The sequence below is a fragment of the Eutrigla gurnardus genome (assembly GCF_963514095.1).
Source record: "Eutrigla gurnardus genome assembly, chromosome: 10".
NCBI classification, from domain to species: domain Eukaryota; kingdom Metazoa; phylum Chordata; class Actinopteri; order Perciformes; family Triglidae; genus Eutrigla; species Eutrigla gurnardus.
Window position 1 is genome coordinate 26,468,585 of NC_139924.1, and position 20,729 is coordinate 26,489,313.

General features: G+C 44.3%; 4 pseudogenes across 4 annotated transcripts; all 4 read left to right on the forward strand.

The window, feature by feature from the left end:
- The first annotated feature begins 3,048 nt into the window (after positions 1 to 3,048).
- On the forward strand, positions 3,049 to 3,972 carry LOC311019711 (odorant receptor 131-2 pseudogene; annotated as a pseudogene). Its single transcript has one exon. The product of its transcript is annotated as an odorant receptor 131-2 pseudogene (transcript).
- Positions 3,973 to 8,453: 4,481 nt separating this feature from the next.
- Positions 8,454 to 9,377, forward strand: LOC311019713 (odorant receptor 131-2 pseudogene; annotated as a pseudogene). The gene has a single exon. The product of its transcript is annotated as an odorant receptor 131-2 pseudogene (transcript).
- A 4,474-nt stretch (positions 9,378 to 13,851) lies between these two features.
- LOC311019714 (odorant receptor 131-2 pseudogene) lies at positions 13,852 to 14,775 on the forward strand (annotated as a pseudogene). The gene has a single exon. The product of its transcript is annotated as an odorant receptor 131-2 pseudogene (transcript).
- A 4,477-nt stretch (positions 14,776 to 19,252) lies between these two features.
- Positions 19,253 to 20,176, forward strand: LOC311019715 (odorant receptor 131-2 pseudogene; annotated as a pseudogene). The gene has a single exon. The product of its transcript is annotated as an odorant receptor 131-2 pseudogene (transcript).
- The last annotated feature ends 553 nt before the right edge of the window (positions 20,177 to 20,729 follow it).

Below are 20,729 nucleotides of genomic sequence, written 5' to 3' on the forward strand. Positions count from 1 at the left end.
GATGCAGGGATCTACTATATCCCAGCTTTCCCCGTTCCCACCAGCCTACGTAGGCCAATCGACGGTAACTACATCGACCTCGCACTCCCTATCTCGCCTTCCCTCCATCAACCACCCGCAGACAGATTTATTGAAGGATACGAGGGTGCCCCCACTCTAAAGTGAGAGCACCCACACGTTCCAGAGAGTTTACTCCTACAGAGTTCGCTTGCGCCTTCTCCCTTTACAGAGACGCTCTCTGTTCCAAACTCCCCACGCAACGCAATGAACTGGACGATTACTTGTCCACCTTTCTTAATCTGGCCCTCCGCTTCGGCAGCATGGTTTCTATCAATACCACACACACTTCGCCTCCGAAGTTGCAGCCCGCCTCTCACAGTTTAACGAGGCCACCTACTGGGCCGCTCTCGACAACGAGATTTACTGCCCCATCTTCGCCGCCCGTGCAGCCCTCACATGCTCCCTTCGCGGTGCCCCAGCTCACCCAGCCTCTTCTCGCTACCTCACGCCGATACCTTCCCAAAGCCATTCCTCCATATCACCCTCAACCCCCTCGTCCTACTTGACAACTCTGAAAAGCTTCCACCTCTTCCACGACCAATACAACGCAACCTTTCCATCGTTCGAACTTATCACCTTGACTCTTTCATCACTTACACCCACTCCATCAGGGCAATCCAAACACACACCATCAAAGCGTACCTTAGCGGTACCAGCTTCTTCTCCAAGCTAATAACCGGCAGTTCGGGCCTGGCCACCAGCCATCCCCAGATAACTTCCCTCATTAAAGGACTCCCACGCCAAGAGCCAGCCACAAACCCTCGTTGTCTTCCTCTTACTGTCGACTTGCAGTCCACCTGCCTCCGCACGATCCGTTCCTGGTACGGCACTCCTCAAGTCGCCCAACCTCAGAAGCCATGTTCTTGTTCGCCTCGTTGGTTTCCTCAGATGCTCCGCATTCACCTCCTCAACCATTCGCTTCGACTCAAGCCGTCATGCTGGCATTTTCGACTCGTCTCGCTTTACAGACGACATCATGGTGCTCCACTTACAGCTAACCAAAACGAATCAATTTGGTCCGCCAACGCCCATCTTCTTCTTCAAGGTCCAATCACCACTGAATCCCTTCGAAAACCTCCAAACTCTCGCAATTCCGCAAATCTCAGAGCACAACATGACAGATCCCTTCTTCATTTCCGAGTCCGGCCAAGTGGCTACACGATTCTAGTCCCACCATCACTTTCGCCTCATGCTCTCATTGTCTGGTATTTGGCCCGACAACTACTCCGGGCACTCCTTCAGAATCGGAGCGGCCACTTCGGCCTCCCGTAGTGGCATCCCAGAACACTTCATACGTCCCGTGGGCCGCCGGTCCTCCCAAACGTACGACCGCTACATCCGTTCAGATCTCAAAGATCTCAAATCCGCTCAATCTCTTCTTAAGTAATTGGAGATTTTTGGGTCCTGCCCGGGAGCGGCAGCGGATTCTCTACAAGAACCAAGATCTTCGACACTTCATTCTCTTTGTCAATAATAATAATTCCTAAATGCATCTCGTTCACGGTGAATGTGTATTTATTGGAAATATTTCAGTTTTTGGAAGAAAAAAAGTTTGGGATCTAATCATTTCTGGGAACCCCTGCAGTAACTCGGTGGACCCCCTGTACAAGATCTCTGCTTTACATTCATTGTAGTGTTACATCGAAGATGACAAGTAAGATGCCACCGCAGCAAAGGTTGCTTATTAGCAGTGTTGGGCAAGTTACTTCAAAAGCGTAATGCATTATTTATTACTTGTTACTGTCATTTCAAAGTAATTAGTTACATTACAATATTACTGTCTTTGAATTGTAAGGCATTACACTACTTTTACATTACTTTTGCATTACTTTTCGCCAAAATAAAAGGAAATATGGATTTTTTGTTCTCAATAGATCTTCTTGTGTTCAATGCAGCTAATTACACAGCAGGATGTGATGTTTTTCGTTTCAAAATAAAAGAACGAAAAACGGAAAATGACTCGTATCCCGTTATTCGTTTTAAAAACGGAAAACGAGAAACGGAAAATGACTCGTTAACTGATATTAGATATTGTGTTCATGAATGGGATTCGGGGATGAAATAACAGTGACATTTTTCATTCCAGATTTGCCGTACGTCTTTTTTAATGACCCGGAAGGCGCTGTGTTATGCTGCGAAATTACCTGAAAGCCTACCTGAGACATTTAGGGGGAGCTCTAAAACACTGTTCATAAACGCTCTGACAGCGTCTGACGCTCGCGTTTTGAAGTAAACCTACTGTTTTAAACACGCACCAAAAGCGTTATGACGCGGACATAAAAGCGGAGCCTCCGCCTCCTCGCCGCCGCCCCTCAGCTGTTGATCCTCGGTGTGACTGCCGGGGTCGGCTGCTCTCTGACCGACCGGGAGCCGCTCCGTGAGTCGGTGTCCAGCTCATGGAGCCTGCTAACAACAGCGCTTAATTAACATAGTGTAGAGTCACATGGACCGGCTTTCTCACTTTTCCAAAAGTGGAGCGTATGCCCATCTCTCGATCGCGAATGTAGAGTCAATTGATTTCGGGTTTAAAATGCATTGTAACGCACGTTACTGAGATTTGTACCGAGTAAAATATTACCAGTTTTTTTTTTTGTAATGCCTTACATTACCGCGTTACAGCAAAACGTAATGCATTACAGTAATGCATTACTTTTGTAACGCGTTACTCCCAACACTGCTTATTAGTATCCACCTACAAGATGGATTCGTCCAGAGGGCCCCTGAGGACCACTTACACAAAGTGGTGAGAGATACATTCGAGTGCGTGGTTCTGTGCTTGGATTCAGTCTATAAAGTCTTCATGCACAGCACTGAAGGGAGGATTTGGTAAATTTACTATACATAAATCCTAATTTTCACACCACAGAGAAGCTTGAACTAACCTTTTTTCTTTTTGTGATAACAACCTAATTTTATTTTGAAAGCCACAACAAATAATGACAGCATTTGGCATAAACTCAGCAACATGTGTATTTGCTTAGAAAAGTGATGGCTTATAACAACTCATCGGTTGGTGGTCGTGTCGTGCATCAGCAGAGCATTCACCGGGTCATTGTTGTGCAACTCCTGGTGATAATTTTCCTTTCCGTCAACTGTTTGCTCTTTGTAACCTTTTTAAGAAAGGACTGCTTCTACACAACTACACGCTATATCTTATTTGCTGTTACACTACTGTCTGATAGCTTCATTTTATTTGTGTCTGATATCCTGCTCGTCTTCACGTATTTTGGCGTTGTCTTGCCAGTTTGGTTATGTGTCATTATCTCTGTTGCAGTGTTTCTGTATATGACAATCACACCTGTTACTTTGACAGCAATGACCCTGGAGCGTTATGTGGCTATTTGCGAGCCGCTGCGCCACGGAGAGCTGTGCTCCCCGAGAAGCACAGTGTTTTGCATCCTCATCATTCACGGCGTCAGCTCCGTGCCCTGTATTGTGGTTGTCTCCCCCTTTTTTGCATCAGTCCCGCTTAGCTTTTACAAAGAATCCAATCTATGTTCTGTAGAGGTTTTCATTGTGTACAGATGGCAGGAACATATGAGGTCAACAATGTATCAGTTTTACTTCTTGATTTTGTGTATCGTCATTTTCTTCTGCTATGTTAAAATAATGAAAGTGGCCAAAAATGCATCAGGAGAGAACAAAAACTCAACACGGAAAGCGCTCAAAACAGTAATGCTTCATACTTTCCAGCAGCTGCTCTGTTTAATCCAGCTGTGGTGTCCCTTAATAGAAGCTGCTTTGCTTCACATTAATCTAAGACTTTTCATCGAGGTCAGGTACATGAATTACATATTGTTTCGTCTCGCTCCAAGATGTCTGAGCCCTCTCATTTACGGCCTCAGAGATGAATTATTTTTTCATGCTCTGAAAAATGATGTCTTCTGTGGCGTGGATAAAATAAATATTTGAAAGATTCATATTTCTTTCACAAATAAATTACACAACAAAAATAGTAATAATTCTACTGAGCATGTCTGCAATTCACTTTTAGATGTTTTATTCATAACTAAGCATATCCGTGATTGTATTGCTATTCAAGCAACAAATCAAGCTGAACACTGTTTTTGTATTCTTGCAGCATTGTTCAAATAAGGAGACTGTTTTTCAGGTATTAACAGTAAGTAACTCCTATGCCCCATATTTGTTTTCTATCCCAATAACTCAGTGGCATTCTTTGGTCATCGAACATGTGTTTGAAATTAATTTGCAGCTCTATTATTGGCAACTGTTGCTGTTAGGTTTTCCATTGAATAAATGTTGTCTTGGTTGTAGTAAAGCCATACATTGATATACTGATGGATTTTAAGGAGAAAAAAGATCATTCACCATAATACTTTGTACTGTCGATGTGATTTTGAAGGCCCACAATATATCATTCTGCATTCGGTTCCTTTACACAAAAATGTGTATTGTCACTGAAATATATACAGATTTATGTGGTAATAAATGTTTTATTACAAAAAGAGTATATTGGACTTGGAATTCATTTTAACTGACAACCCCTCCTACTTACATGGTTTCTCTTCACGGCTACACATTAATGGGGGGTTTTGTGCAGGAAAGGTTGTTGATTATTTTTATTTGAAGATTACAATCAAACATATAAGGCAGAGTCATTTCTGGTCTGCTATAACTGGAGCAGGAGTTGGAGTGGTACTAGTTGAATATAATAAGGCTCACTTTTGTGCATAGCACCAGCTCTTAACGCAGCATGGATGTTATCCAGGATGTGGAAGAGGACTTCCCTCTTTTCGGGAGTTGCTCAGCATGAGGACACGGCAGTAGTCTCCTTATCAACAAGAAGACATGGAGAAACAGAATTAACTTGACTGCAACTCCAGATCTGAGTCTGCGTAGACCATCACCACTCTGCATTACAAAATGAAGTAAATAATGTAAACGTAGTTAATGTGGGAGCATACACTAGACTCTGACCGAGATCTTGCGGGAGCCCTGCCATTCCGAGGCCAGGCCCACCATACTTTACTGCGGCCTGAACAAATTCTATATTCATGAACTGAGGATTTCTTCGGTTTATCCTTGGGCTTCCAACAAAAGAACCGGGGGCTAATAGTACCATCAAACACAGCCCTAAGAAAACAAGAGCAGTAGCGAAAGCAGAGACAGAGATCCTCTGCCAGATCAAACAACTCCGGAGTTTCCGCCACCACTTCTGGCACCGGGATGCCAGCGCCCCCCGCCGTTTTCCAACAACCACAACAACTCGTTTCAGCCGGGGCTCCTGGCACTGGGATGCCAGCGCCCCCTGCCGCTTTTCAATAACCACCGCAGCTCGCTTCAGCCCGGGCTCCTGGCACCAAGACGCCAGTGCCGGGATGCAGGGATCTACTATATCCCAGCTTTCCCCGTTCCCACCAGCCTACGTAGGCCAATCGACGGTAACTACATCGACCTCGCACTCCCTATCTCGCCTTCCCTCCATCAACCACCCGCAGACAGATTTATTGAAGGATACGAGGGTGCCCCCACTCTAAAGTGAGAGCACCCACACGTTCCAGAGAGTTTACTCCTACAGAGTTCGCTTGCGCCTTCTCCCTTTACAGAGACGCTCTCTGTTCCAAACTCCCCACGCAACGCAATGAACTGGACGATTACTTGTCCACCTTTCTTAATCTGGCCCTCCGCTTCGGCAGCATGGTTTCTATCAATACCACACACACTTCGCCTCCGAAGTTGCAGCCCGCCTCTCACAGTTTAACGAGGCCACCTACTGGGCCGCTCTCGACAACGAGATTTACTGCCCCATCTTCGCCGCCCGTGCAGCCCTCACATGCTCCCTTCGCGGTGCCCCAGCTCACCCAGCCTCTTCTCGCTACCTCACGCCGATACCTTCCCAAAGCCATTCCTCCATATCACCCTCAACCCCCTCGTCCTACTTGACAACTCTGAAAAGCTTCCACCTCTTCCACGACCAATACAACGCAACCTTTCCATCGTTCGAACTTATCACCTTGACTCTTTCATCACTTACACCCACTCCATCAGGGCAATCCAAACACACACCATCAAAGCGTACCTTAGCGGTACCAGCTTCTTCTCCAAGCTAATAACCGGCAGTTCGGGCCTGGCCACCAGCCATCCCCAGATAACTTCCCTCATTAAAGGACTCCCACGCCAAGAGCCAGCCACAAACCCTCGTTGTCTTCCTCTTACTGTCGACTTGCAGTCCACCTGCCTCCGCACGATCCGTTCCTGGTACGGCACTCCTCAAGTCGCCCAACCTCAGAAGCCATGTTCTTGTTCGCCTCGTTGGTTTCCTCAGATGCTCCGCATTCACCTCCTCAACCATTCGCTTCGACTCAAGCCGTCATGCTGGCATTTTCGACTCGTCTCGCTTTACAGACGACATCATGGTGCTCCACTTACAGCTAACCAAAACGAATCAATTTGGTCCGCCAACGCCCATCTTCTTCTTCAAGGTCCAATCACCACAGAATCCCTTCGAAAACCTCCAAACTCTCGCAATTCCGCAAATCTCAGAGCACAACATGACAGATCCCTTCTTCATTTCCGAGTCCGGCCAAGTGGCTACACGATTCTAGTCCCACCATCACTTTCGCCTCATGCTCTCATTGTCTGGTATTTGGCCCGACAACTACTCCGGGCACTCCTTCAGAATCGGAGCGGCCACTTCGGCCTCCCGTAGTGGCATCCCAGAACACTTCATACGTCCCGTGGGCCGCCGGTCCTCCCAAACGTACGACCGCTACATCCGTTCAGATCTCAAAGATCTCAAATCCGCTCAATCTCTTCTTAAGTAATTGGAGATTTTTGGGTCCTGCCCGGGAGCGGCAGCGGATTCTCTACAAGAACCAAGATCTTCGACACTTCATTCTCTTTGTCAATAATAATAATTCCTAAATGCATCTCGTTCACGGTGAATGTGTATTTATTGGAAATATTTCAATTTTTGGAAGAAAAAAAGTTTGGGATCTAATCATTTCTGGGAACCCCTGCAGTAACTCGGTGGACCCCCTGTACAAGATCTCTGCTTTACATTCATTGTAGTGTTACATCGAAGATGACAAGTAAGATGCCACCGCAGCAAAGGTTGCTTATTAGCAGTGTTGGGCAAGTTACTTCAAAAGCGTAATGCATTATTTATTACTTGTTACTGTCATTTCAAAGTAATTAGTTACATTACAATATTACTGTCTTTGAATTGTAAGGCATTACACTACTTTTACATTACTTTTGCATTACTTTTCGCCAAAATAAAAGGAAATATGGATTTTTTGTTCTCAATAGATCTTCTTGTGTTCAATGCAGCTAATTACACAGCAGGATGTGATGTTTTTCGTTTCAAAATAAAAGAACGAAAAACGGAAAATGACTCGTATCCCGTTATTCGTTTTAAAAACGGAAAACGAGAAACGGAAAATGACTCGTTAACTGATATTAGATATTGTGTTCATGAATGGGATTCGGGGATGAAATAACAGTGACATTTTTCATTTTGCCGTACGTCTTTTTTAATGACCCGGAAGGCGCTGTGTTATGCTGCGAAATTACCTGAAAGCCTACCTGAGACATTTAGGGGGAGCTCTAAAACACTGTTCATAAACGCTCTGACAGCGTCTGACGCTCGCGTTTTGAAGTAAACCTACTGTTTTAAACACGCACCAAAAGCGTTATGACGCGGACATAAAAGCGGAGCCTCCGCCTCCTCGCCGCCGCCTCTCAGCTGTTGATCCTCGGTGTGACTGCCGGGGTCGGCTGCTCTCTGACCGACCGGGAGCCGCTCCGTGAGTCGGTGTCCAGCTCATGGAGCCTGCTAACAACAGCGCTTAATTAACATAGTGTAGAGTCACATGGACCGGCTTTCACACTTTTCCAAAAGTGGAGCGTATGCCCATCTCTCGATCGCGAATGTAGAGTCAATTGATTTCGGGTTTAAAATGCATTGTAACGCACGTTACTGAGATTTGTACCGAGTAAAATATTACCAGTTTTTTTTTTTGTAATGCCTTACATTACCGCGTTACAGCAAAACGTAATGCATTACAGTAATGCATTACAGTAATGCATTACTTTTGTAACGCGTTACTCCCAACACTGCTTATTAGTATCCACCTACAAGATGGATTCGTCCAGAGGGCCCCTGAGGACCACTTACACAAAGTGGTGAGAGATACATTCCAGTGCGTGGTTCTGTGCTTGGATTCAGTCTATAAAGTCTTCATGCACAGCACTGAAGGGAGGATTTGGTAAATTTACTATACATAAATCCTAATTTTCACACCACAGAGAAGCTTGAACTAACCTTTTTTCTTTTTGTGATAACAACCTAATTTTATTTTGAAAGCCACAACAAATAATGACAGCATTTGGCATAAACTCAGCAACATGTGTATTTGCTTAGAAAAGTGATGGCTTATAACAACTCATCGGTTGGTGGTCGTGTATTGAATCAGCAGAGCATTCTCCGGATCATTGTTGTGCAACTCCTGGTGATAATTTTCCTTTCCGTCAACTGTTTACTCTTTGTAACCTTTTTAAGAAAGGACTGCTTCTACACAACTACACGCTATATCTTATTTGCTGTTACACTACTGTCTGATAGCTTCATTTTATTTGTGTCTGATATCCTGCTCGTCTTCACGTATTTTGGCGTTGTCTTGCCAGTTTGGTTATGTGTCATTATCTCTGTTGCAGTGTTTCTGTATATGACAATCACACCTGTTACTTTGACAGCAATGACCCTGGAGCGTTATGTGGCTATTTGCAAGCCGCTGCGCCACGGAGAGCTGTGCTCCCCAAGAAGCACAGTGTTTTGCATCCTCATCATTCACGGCGTCAGCTCCGTGCCCTGTATTGTGGTTCTCTCCCCCTTTTTTGCATCAGTCCCGCTTAGCTTTTACAAAGAATCCAATCTATGTTCTGTAGAGGTTTTCATTGTGTACAGATGGCAGGAACATATGAGGTCAACAATGTATCAGTTTTACTTCTTGATTTTGTGTATCGTCATTTTCTTCTGCTATGTTAAAATAATGAAAGTGGCCAAAAATGCATCAGGAGAGAACAAAAACTCAACACGGAAAGCGCTCAAAACAGTAATGCTTCATACTTTCCAGCAGCTGCTCTGTTTAATCCAGCTGTGGTGTCCCTTAATAGAAGCTGCTTTGCTTCACATTAATCTAAGACTTTTCATCGAGGTCAGGTACATGAATTACATATTGTTTCGTCTCGCTCCAAGATGTCTGAGCCCTCTCATTTACGGCCTCAGAGATGAATTATTTTTTCATGCTCTGAAAAATGATGTCTTCTGTGGCGTGGATAAAATAAATATTTGAAAGATTCATATTTCTTTCACAAATAAATTACACAACAAAAATAGTAATAATTCTACTGAGCATGTCTGCAATTCACTTTTAGATGTTTTATTCATAACTGAGCATATCCGTGATTGTATTGCTATTCAAGCAACAAATCAAGCTGAACACTGTTTTTGTATTCTTGCAGCATTGTTCAAATAAGGAGACTGTTTTTCAGGTATTAACAGTAAGTAACTCCTATGCCCCATATTTGTTTTCTATCCCAATAACTCAGTGGCATTCTTTGGTCATCGAACATGTGTTTGAAATTAATTTGCAGCTCTATTATTGGCAACTGTTGCTGTTAGGTTTTCCATTGAATAAATGTTGTCTTGGTTGTAGTAAAGCCATACATTGATATACTGATGGATTTTAAGGAGAAAAAAAATCATTCACCATAATACTTTGTACTGTCGATGTGATTTTGAAGGCCCACAATATATCATTCTGCATTCGGTTCCTTTACACAAAAATGTGTATTGTCACTGAAATATATACAGATTTATGTGGTAATAAATGTTTTATTACAAAAAGAGTATATTGGACTTGGAATTCATTTTAACTGACAACCCCTCCTACTTACATGGTTTCTCTTCACGGCTACAAATTAATGGGGGGTTTTGTGCAGGAAAGGTTGTTGATTATTTTTATTTGAAGATTACAATCAAACATATAAGGCAGAGTCATTTCTGGTCTGCTATAACTGGAGCAGGAGTTGGAGTGGTACTAGTTGAATATAATAAGGCTCACTTTTGTGCATAGCACCAGCTCTTAACGCAGCATGGATGTTATCCAGGATGTGGAAGAGGACTTCCCTCTTCCAGTTGCTCAGCATGAGGACACGGCAGTAGTCTCCTTATCAACAAGAAGACATGGAGAAACAGAATTAACTTGACTGCAACTCCAGATCTGAGTCTGCGTAGACCATCACCACTCTGCATTACAAAATGAAGTAAATAATGTAAACGTAGTTAATGTGGGAGCATACACTAGACTCTGACCGAGATCTTGCGGGAGCCCTGCCATTCCGAGGCCAGGCCCACCATACTTTACTGCGGCCTGAACAAATTCTATATTCATGAACTGAGGATTTCTTCGGTTTATCCTTGGGCTTCCAACAAAAGAACCGGGGGCTAATAGTACCATCAAACACAGCCCTAAGAAAACAAGAGCAGTAGCGAAAGCAGAGACAGAGATCCTCTGCCAGATCAAACAACTCCGGAGTTTCCGCCACCACTTCTGGCACCGGGATGCCAGCGCCCCCCGCCGTTTTCCAACAACCACAACAACTCGTTTCAGCCGGGGCTCCTGGCACTGGGATGCCAGCGCCCCCTGCCGCTTTTCAATAACCACCGCAGCTCGCTTCAGCCCGGGCTCCTGGCACCAAGACGCCAGTGCCGGGATGCAGGGATCTACTATATCCCAGCTTTCCCCGTTCCCACCAGCCTACGTAGGCCAATCGACGGTAACTACATCGACCTCGCACTCCCTATCTCGCCTTCCCTCCATCAACCACCCGCAGACAGATTTATTGAAGGATACGAGGGTGCCCCCACTCTAAAGTGAGAGCACCCACACGTTCCAGAGAGTTTACTCCTACAGAGTTCGCTTGCGCCTTCTCCCTTTACAGAGACGCTCTCTGTTCCAAACTCCCCACGCAACGCAATGAACTGGACGATTACTTGTCCACCTTTCTTAATCTGGCCCTCCGCTTTGGCAGCATGGTTTCTATCAATACCACACACACTTCGCCTCCGAAGTTGCAGCCCGCCTCTCACAGTTTAACGAGGCCACCTACTGGGCCGCTCTCGACAACGAGATTTACTGCCCCATCTTCGCCGCCCGTGCAGCCCTCACATGCTCCCTTCGCGGTGCCCCAGCTCACCCAGCCTCTTCTCGCTACCTCACGCCGATACCTTCCCAAAGCCATTCCTCCATATCACCCTCAACCCCCTCGTCCTACTTGACAACTCTGAAAAGCTTCCACCTCTTCCACGACCAATACAACGCAACCTTTCCATCGTTCGAACTTATCACCTTGACTCTTTCATCACTTACACCCACTCCATCAGGGCAATCCAAACACACACCATCAAAGCGTACCTTAGCGGTACCAGCTTCTTCTCCAAGCTAATAACCGGCAGTTCGGGCCTGGCCACCAGCCATCCCCAGATAACTTCCCTCATTAAAGGACTCCCACGCCAAGAGCCAGCCACAAACCCTCGTTGTCTTCCTCTTACTGTCGACTTGCAGTCCACCTGCCTCCGCACGATCCGTTCCTGGTACGGCACTCCTCAAGTCGCCCAACCTCAGAAGCCATGTTCTTGTTCGCCTCGTTGGTTTCCTCAGATGCTCCGCATTCACCTCCTCAACCATTCGCTTCGACTCAAGCCGTCATGCTGGCATTTTCGACTCGTCTCGCTTTACAGACGACATCATGGTGCTCCACTAACAGCTAACCAAAACGAATCAATTTGGTCCGCCAACGCCCATCTTCTTCTTCAAGGTCCAATCACCACTGAATCCCTTCGAAAACCTCCAAACTCTCGCAATTCCGCAAATCTCAGAGCACAACATGACAGATCCCTTCTTCATTTCCGAGTCCGGCCAAGTGGCTACACGATTCTAGTCCCACCATCACTTTCGCCTCATGCTCTCATTGTCTGGTATTTGGCCCGACAACTACTCCGGGCACTCCTTCAGAATCGGAGCGGCCACTTCGGCCTCCCGTAGTGGCATCCCAGAACACTTCATACGTCCCGTGGGCCGCCGGTCCTCCCAAACGTACGACCGCTACATCCGTTCAGATCTCAAAGATCTCAAATCCGCTCAATCTCTTCTTAAGTAATTGGAGATTTTTGGGTCCTGCCCGGGAGCGGCAGCGGATTCTCTACAAGAACCAAGATCTTCGACACTTCATTGTCTTTGTCAATAATAATAATTCCTAAATGCATCTCGTTCACGGTGAATGTGTATTTATTGGAAATATTTCAATTTTTGGAAGAAAAAAAGTTTGGGATCTAATCATTTCTGGGAACCCCTGCAGTAACTCGGTGGACCCCCTGTACAAGATCTCTGCTTTACATTCATTGTAGTGTTACATCGAAGATGACAAGTAAGATGCCACCGCAGCAAAGGTTGCTTATTAGCAGTGTTGGGCAAGTTACTTCAAAAGCGTAATGCATTATTTATTACTTGTTACTGTCATTTCAAAGTAATTAGTTACATTACAATATTACTGTCTTTGAATTGTAAGGCATTACACTACTTTTACATTACTTTTGCATTACTTTTCGCCAAAATAAAAGGAAATATGGATTTTTTGTTCTCAATAGATCTTCTTGTGTTCAATGCAGCTAATTACACAGCAGGATGTGATGTTTTTCGTTTCAAAATAAAAGAACGAAAAACGGAAAATGACTCGTATCCCGTTATTCGTTTTAAAAACGGAAAACGAGAAACGGAAAATGACTCGTTAACTGATATTAGATATTGTGTTCATGAATGGGATTCGGGGATGAAATAACAGTGACATTTTTCATTCCAGATTTGCCGTACGTCTTTTTTAATGACCCGGAAGGCGCTGTGTTATGCTGCGAAATTACCTGAAAGCCTACCTGAGACATTTAGGGGGAGCTCTAAAACACTGTTCATAAACGCTCTGACAGCGTCTGACGCTCGCGTTTTGAAGTAAACCTACTGTTTTAAACACGCACCAAAAGCGTTATGACGCGGACATAAAAGCGCCTCCTCGCCGCCGCCCCTCAGCTGTTGATCCTCGGTGTGACTGCCGGGGTCGGCTGCTCTCTGAACGACCGGGAGCCGCTCCGTGAGTCGGTGTCCAGCTCATGGAGCCTGCTAACAACAGCGCTTAATTAACATAGTGTAGAGTCACATGGACCGGCTTTCACACTTTTCCAAAAGTGGAGCGTATGCCCATCTCTCGATCGCGAATGTAGAGTCAATTGATTTCGGGTTTAAAATGCATAGTAACGCACGTTACTGAGATTTGTACCGAGTAAAATATTACCAGTTTTTTTTTTTGTAATGCCTTACATTACCGCGTTACAGCAAAACGTAATGCATTACAGTAATGCATTACAGTAATGCATTACTTTTGTAACGCGTTACTCCCAACACTGCTTATTAGTATCCACCTACAAGATGGATTCGTCCAGAGGGCCCCTGAGGACCACTTACACAAAGTGGTGAGAGATACATTCGAGTGCGTGGTTCTGTGCTTGGATTCAGTCTATAAAGTCTTCATGCACAGCACTGAAGGGAGGATTTGGTAAATTTACTATACATAAATCCTAATTTTCACACCACAGAGAAGCTTGAACTAACCTTTTTTCTTTTTGTGATAACAACCTAATTTTATTTTGAAAGCCACAACAAATAATGACAGCATTTGGCATAAACTCAGCAACATGTGTATTTGCTTAGAAAAGTGATGGCTTATAACAACTCATCGGTTGGTGGTCGTGTCGTGCATCAGCAGAGCATTCACCGGGTCATTGTTGTGCAACTCCTGGTGATAATTTTCCTTTCCGTCAACTGTTTGCTCTTTGTAACCTTTTTAAGAAAGGACTGCTTCTACACAACTACACGCTATATCTTATTTGCTGTTACACTACTGTCTGATAGCTTCATTTTATTTGTGTCTGATATCCTGCTCGTCTTCACGTATTTTGGCGTTGTCTTGCCAGTTTGGTTATGTGTCATTATCTCTGTTGCAGTGTTTCTGTATATGACAATCACACCTGTTACTTTGACAGCAATGACCCTGGAGCGTTATGTGGCTATTTGCGAGCCGCTGCGCCACGGAGAGCTGTGCTCCCCGAGAAGCACAGTGTTTTGCATCCTCATCATTCACGGCGTCAGCTCCGTGCCCTGTATTGTGGTTGTCTCCCCCTTTTTTGCATCAGTCCCGCTTAGCTTTTACAAAGAATCCAATCTATGTTCTGTAGAGGTTTTCATTGTGTACAGATGGCAGGAACATATGAGGTCAACAATGTATCAGTTTTACTTCTTGATTTTGTGTATCGTCATTTTCTTCTGCTATGTTAAAATAATGAAAGTGGCCAAAAATGCATCAGGAGAGAACAAAAACTCAACACGGAAAGCGCTCAAAACAGTAATGCTTCATACTTTCCAGCAGCTGCTCTGTTTAATCCAGCTGTGGTGTCCCTTAATAGAAGCTGCTTTGCTTCACATTAATCTAAGACTTTTCATCGAGGTCAGGTACATGAATTACATATTGTTTCGTCTCGCTCCAAGATGTCTGAGCCCTCTCATTTACGGCCTCAGAGATGAATTATTTTTTCATGCTCTGAAAAATGATGTCTTCTGTGGCGTGGATAAAATAAATATTTGAAAGATTCATATTTCTTTCACAAATAAATTACACAACAAAAATAGTAATAATTCTACTGAGCATGTCTGCAATTCACTTTTAGATGTTTTATTCATAACTAAGCATATCCGTGATTGTATTGCTATTCAAGCAACAAATCAAGCTGAACACTGTTTTTGTATTCTTGCAGCATTGTTCAAATAAGGAGACTGTTTTTCAGGTATTAACAGTAAGTAACTCCTATGCCCCATATTTGTTTTCTATCCCAATAACTCAGTGGCATTCTTTGGTCATCGAACATGTGTTTGAAATTAATTTGCAGCTCTATTATTGGCAACTGTTGCTGTTAGGTTTTCCATTGAATAAATGTTGTCTTGGTTGTAGTAAAGCCATACATTGATATACTGATGGATTTTAAGGAGAAAAAAGATCATTCACCATAATACTTTGTACTGTCGATGTGATTTTGAAGGCCCACAATATATCATTCTGCATTCGGTTCCTTTACACAAAAATGTGTATTGTCACTGAAATATATACAGATTTATGTGGTAATAAATGTTTTATTACAAAAAGAGTATATTGGACTTGGAATTCATTTTAACTGACAACCCCTCCTACTTACATGGTTTCTCTTCACGGCTACACATTAATGGGGGGTTTTGTGCAGGAAAGGTTGTTGATTATTTTTATTTGAAGATTACAATCAAACATATAAGGCAGAGTCATTTCTGGTCTGCTATAACTGGAGCAGGAGTTGGAGTGGTACTAGTTGAATATAATAAGGCTCACTTTTGTGCATAGCACCAGCTCTTAACGCAGCATGGATGTTATCCAGGATGTGGAAGAGGACTTCCCTCTTTTCGGGAGTTGCTCAGCATGAGGACACGGCAGTAGTCTCCTTATCAACAAGAAGACATGGAGAAACAGAATTAACTTGACTGCAACTCCAGATCTGAGTCTGCGTAGACCATCACCACTCTGCATTACAAAATGAAGTAAATAATGTAAACGTAGTTAATGTGGGAGCATACACTAGACTCTGACCGAGATCTTGCGGGAGCCCTGCCATTCCGAGGCCAGGCCCACCATACTTTACTGCGGCCTGAACAAATTCTATATTCATGAACTGAGGATTTCTTCGGTTTATCCTTGGGCTTCCAACAAAAGAACCGGGGGCTAATAGTACCATCAAACACAGCCCTAAGAAAACAAGAGCAGTAGCGAAAGCAGAGACAGAGATCCTCTGCCAGATCAAACAACTCCGGAGTTTCCGCCACCACTTCTGGCACCGGGATGCCAGCGCCCCCCGCCGTTTTCCAACAACCACAACAACTCGTTTCAGCCGGGGCTCCTGGCACTGGGATGCCAGCGCCCCCTGCCGCTTTTCAATAACCACCGCAGCTCGCTTCAGCCCGGGCTCCTGGCACCAAGACGCCAGTGCCGGGATGCAGGGATCTACTATATCCCAGCTTTCCCCGTTCCCACCAGCCTACGTAGGCCAATCGACGGTAACTACATCGACCTCGCACTCCCTATCTCGCCTTCCCTCCATCAACCACCCGCAGACAGATTTATTGAAGGATACGAGGGTGCCCCCACTCTAAAGTGAGAGCACCCACACGTTCCAGAGAGTTTACTCCTACAGAGTTCGCTTGCGCCTTCTCCCTTTACAGAGACGCTCTCTGTTCCAAACTCCCCACGCAACGCAATGAACTGGACGATTACTTGTCCACCTTTCTTAATCTGGCCCTCCGCTTTGGCAGCATGGTTTCTATCAATACCACACACACTTCGCCTCCGAAGTTGCAGCCCGCCTCTCACAGTTTAACGAGGCCACCTACTGGGCCGCTCTCGACAACGAGATTTACTGCCCCATCTTCGCCGCCCGTGCAGCCCTCACATGCTCCCTTCGCGGTGCCCCAGCTCACCCAGCCTCTTCTCGCTACCTCACGCCGATACCTTCCCAAAGCCATTCCTCCATATCACCCTCAACCCCCTCGTCCTACTTGACAACTCTGAAAAGCTTCCACCTCTTCCACGACCAATACAACGCAACCTTTCCATCGTTCGAACTTATCACCTTGACTCTTTCATCACTTACACCCACTCCATCAGGGCAATCCAAACACACACCATCAAAGCGTACCTTAGCGGTACCAGCTTCTTCTCCAAGCTAATAACCGGCAGTTCGGGCCTGGCCACCAGCCATCCCCAGATAACTTCCCTCATTAAAGGACTCCCACGCCAAGAGCCAGCCACAAACCCTCGTTGTCTTCCTCTTACTGTCGACTTGCAGTCCACCTGCCTCCGCACGATCCGTTCCTGGTACGGCACTCCTCAAGTCGCCCAACCTCAGAAGCCATGTTCTTGTTCGCCTCGTTGGTTTCCTCAGATGCTCCGCATTCACCTCCTCAACCATTCGCTTCGACTCAAGCCGTCATGCTGGCATTTTCGACTCGTCTCGCTTTACAGACGACATCATGGTGCTCCACTAACAGCTAACCAAAACGAATCAATTTGGTCCGCCAACGCCCATCTTCTTCTTCAAGGTCCAATCACCACTGAATCCCTTCGAAAACCTCCAAACTCTCGCAATTCCGCAAATCTCAGAGCACAACATGACAGATCCCTTCTTCATTTCCGAGTCCGGCCAAGTGGCTACACGATTCTAGTCCCACCATCACTTTCGCCTCATGCTCTCATTGTCTGGTATTTGGCCCGACAACTACTCCGGGCACTCCTTCAGAATCGGAGCGGCCACTTCGGCCTCCCGTAGTGGCATCCCAGAACACTTCATACGTCCCGTGGGCCGCCGGTCCTCCCAAACGTACGACCGCTACATCCGTTCAGATCTCAAAGATCTCAAATCCGCTCAATCTCTTCTTAAGTAATTGGAGATTTTTGGGTCCTGCCCGGGAGCGGCAGCGGATTCTCTACAAGAACCAAGATCTTCGACACTTCATTGTCTTTGTCAATAATAATAATTCCTAAATGCATCTCGTTCACGGTGAATGTGTATTTATTGGAAATATTTCAATTTTTGGAAGAAAAAAAGTTTGGGATCTAATCATTTCTGGGAACCCCTGCAGTAACTCAGGGACCCCCTGTACAAGATCTCTGCTTTACATTCATTGTAGTGTTACATCGAAGATGACAAGTAAGATGCCACCGCAGCAAAGGTTGCTTATTAGCAGTGTTGGGCAAGTTACTTCAAAAGCGTAATGCATTATTTATTACTTGTTACTGTCATTTCAAAGTAATTAGTTACATTACAATATTACTGTCTTTGAATTGTAAGGCATTACACTACTTTTACATTACTTTTGCATTACTTTTCGCCAAAATAAAAGGAAATATGGATTTTTTGTTCTCAATAGATCTTCTTGTGTTCAATGCAGCTAATTACACAGCAGGATGTGATGTTTTTCGTTTCAAAATAAAAGAACGAAAAACGGAAAATGACTCGTATCCCGTTATTCGTTTTAAAAACGGAAAACGAGAAACGGAAAATGACTCGTTAACTGATATTAGATATTGTGTTCATGAATGGGATTCGGGGATGAAATAACAGTGACATTTTTCATTCCAGATTTGCCGTACGTCTTTTTTAATGACCCGGAAGGCGCTGTGTTATGCTGCGAAATTACCTGAAAGCCTACCTGAGACATTTAGGGGGAGCTCTAAAACACTGTTCATAAACGCTCTGACAGCGTCTGACGCTCGCGTTTTGAAGTAAACCTACTGTTTTAAACACGCACCAAAAGCGTTATGACGCGGACATAAAAGCGCCTCCTCGCCGCCGCCCCTCAGCTGTTGATCCTCGGTGTGACTGCCGGGGTCGGCTGCTCTCTGAACGACCGGGAGCCGCTCCGTGAGTCGGTGTCCAGCTCATGGAGCCTGCTAACAACAGCGCTTAATTAACATAGTGTAGAGTCACATGGACCGGCTTTCACACTTTTCCAAAAGTGGAGCGTATGCCCATCTCTCGATCGCGAATGTAGAGTCAATTGATTTCGGGTTTAAAATGCATAGTAACGCACGTTACTGAGATTTGTACCGAGTAAAATATTACCAGTTTTTTTTTTTGTAATGCCTTACATTACCGCGTTACAGCAAAACGTAATGCATTACAGTAATGCATTACAGTAATGCATTACTTTTGTAACGCGTTACTCCCAACACTGCTTATTAGTATCCACCTACAAGATGGATTCGTCCAGAGGGCCCCTGAGGACCACTTACACAAAGTGGTGAGAGATACATTCGAGTGCGTGGTTCTGTGCTTGGATTCAGTCTATAAAGTCTTCATGCACAGCACTGAAGGGAGGATTTGGTAAATTTACTATACATAAATCCTAATTTTCACACCACAGAGAAGCTTGAACTAACCTTTTTTCTTTTTGTGATAACAACCTAATTTTATTTTGAAAGCCACAACAAATAATGACAGCATTTGGCATAAACTCAGCAACATGTGTATTTGCTTAGAAAAGTGATGGCTTATAACAACTCATCGGTTGGTGGTCGTGTCGTGCATCAGCAGAGCATTCACCGGGTCATTGTTGTGCAACTCCTGGTGATAATTTTCCTTTCCGTCAACTGTTTGCTCTTTGTAACCTTTTTAAGAAAGGACTGCTTCTACACAACTACACGCTATATCTTATTTGCTGTTACACTACTGTCTGATAGCTTCATTTTATTTGTGTCTGATATCCTGCTCGTCTTCACGTATTTTGGCGTTGTCTTGCCAGTTTGGTTATGTGTCATTATCTCTGTTGCAGTGTTTCTGTATATGACAATCACACCTGTTACTTTGACAGCAATGACCCTGGAGCGTTATGTGGCTATTTGCGAGCCGCTGCGCCACGGAGAGCTGTGCTCCCCGAGAAGCACAGTGTTTTGCATCCTCATCATTCACGGCGTCAGCTCCGTGCCCTGTATTGTGGTTCTCTCCCCCTTTTTTGCATCAGTCCCGCTTAGCTTTTACAAAGAATCCAATCTATGTTCTGTAGCGGTTTTCATTGTGTACAGATGGCAGGAACATATGAGGTCAACAATGTATCAGTTTTACTTCTTGATTTTGTGTATCGTCATTTTCTTCTGCTATGTTAAAATAATGAAAGTGGCCAAAAATGCATCAGGAGAGAACAAAAACTCAACACGGAAAGCGCTCAAAACAGTAATGCTTCATACTTTCCAGCAGCTGCTCTGTTTAATCCAGCTGTGGTGTCCTTTAATAGAAGCTGCTTTGCTTCACATTAATCTAAGACTTTTCATTGAGGTCAGGTACATGAATTACATATTGTTTCGTCTCGCTCCAAGATGTCTGAGCCCTCTCATTTACGGCCTCAGAGATGAATTATTTTTTCATGCTCTGAAAAATGATGTCTTCTGTGGCGTGGATAAAATAAATATTTGAAAGATTCATATTTCTTTCACAAATAAATTACACAACAAAAATAGTAATAATTCTACTGAGCATGTCTGCAATTCACTTTTAGATGTTTTATTCATAACTGAGCATATCCGTGATTGTATTGCTATTCAAGCAACAAATCAAGCTGAACACTGTTTTTGTATTCTTGCAGCATTGTTCAAATAAGGAGACTGTTTTTCAGGTATTAACAGTAAGTAACTCCTATGCCCCATATTTGTTTTCTATCCCAATAACTCAGTGGCATTCTTTGGTCATCGAACATGTGTTTGAAATTAATTTGCAGCTCTATTATTGGCAACTGTTGCTGTTAGGTTTTCCATTGAATAAATGTTGTCTTGGTTGTAGTAAAGCCATACATTGATATACTGATGGATTTTAAGGAGAAAAAAAATCATTCACCATAATACTTTGTACTGTCGATGTGATTTTGAAGGCCCACAATATATCATTCTGCATTCGGTTCCTTTACACAAAAATGTGTATTGTCACTGAAATATATACAGATTTATGTGGTAATAAATGTTTTATTACAAAA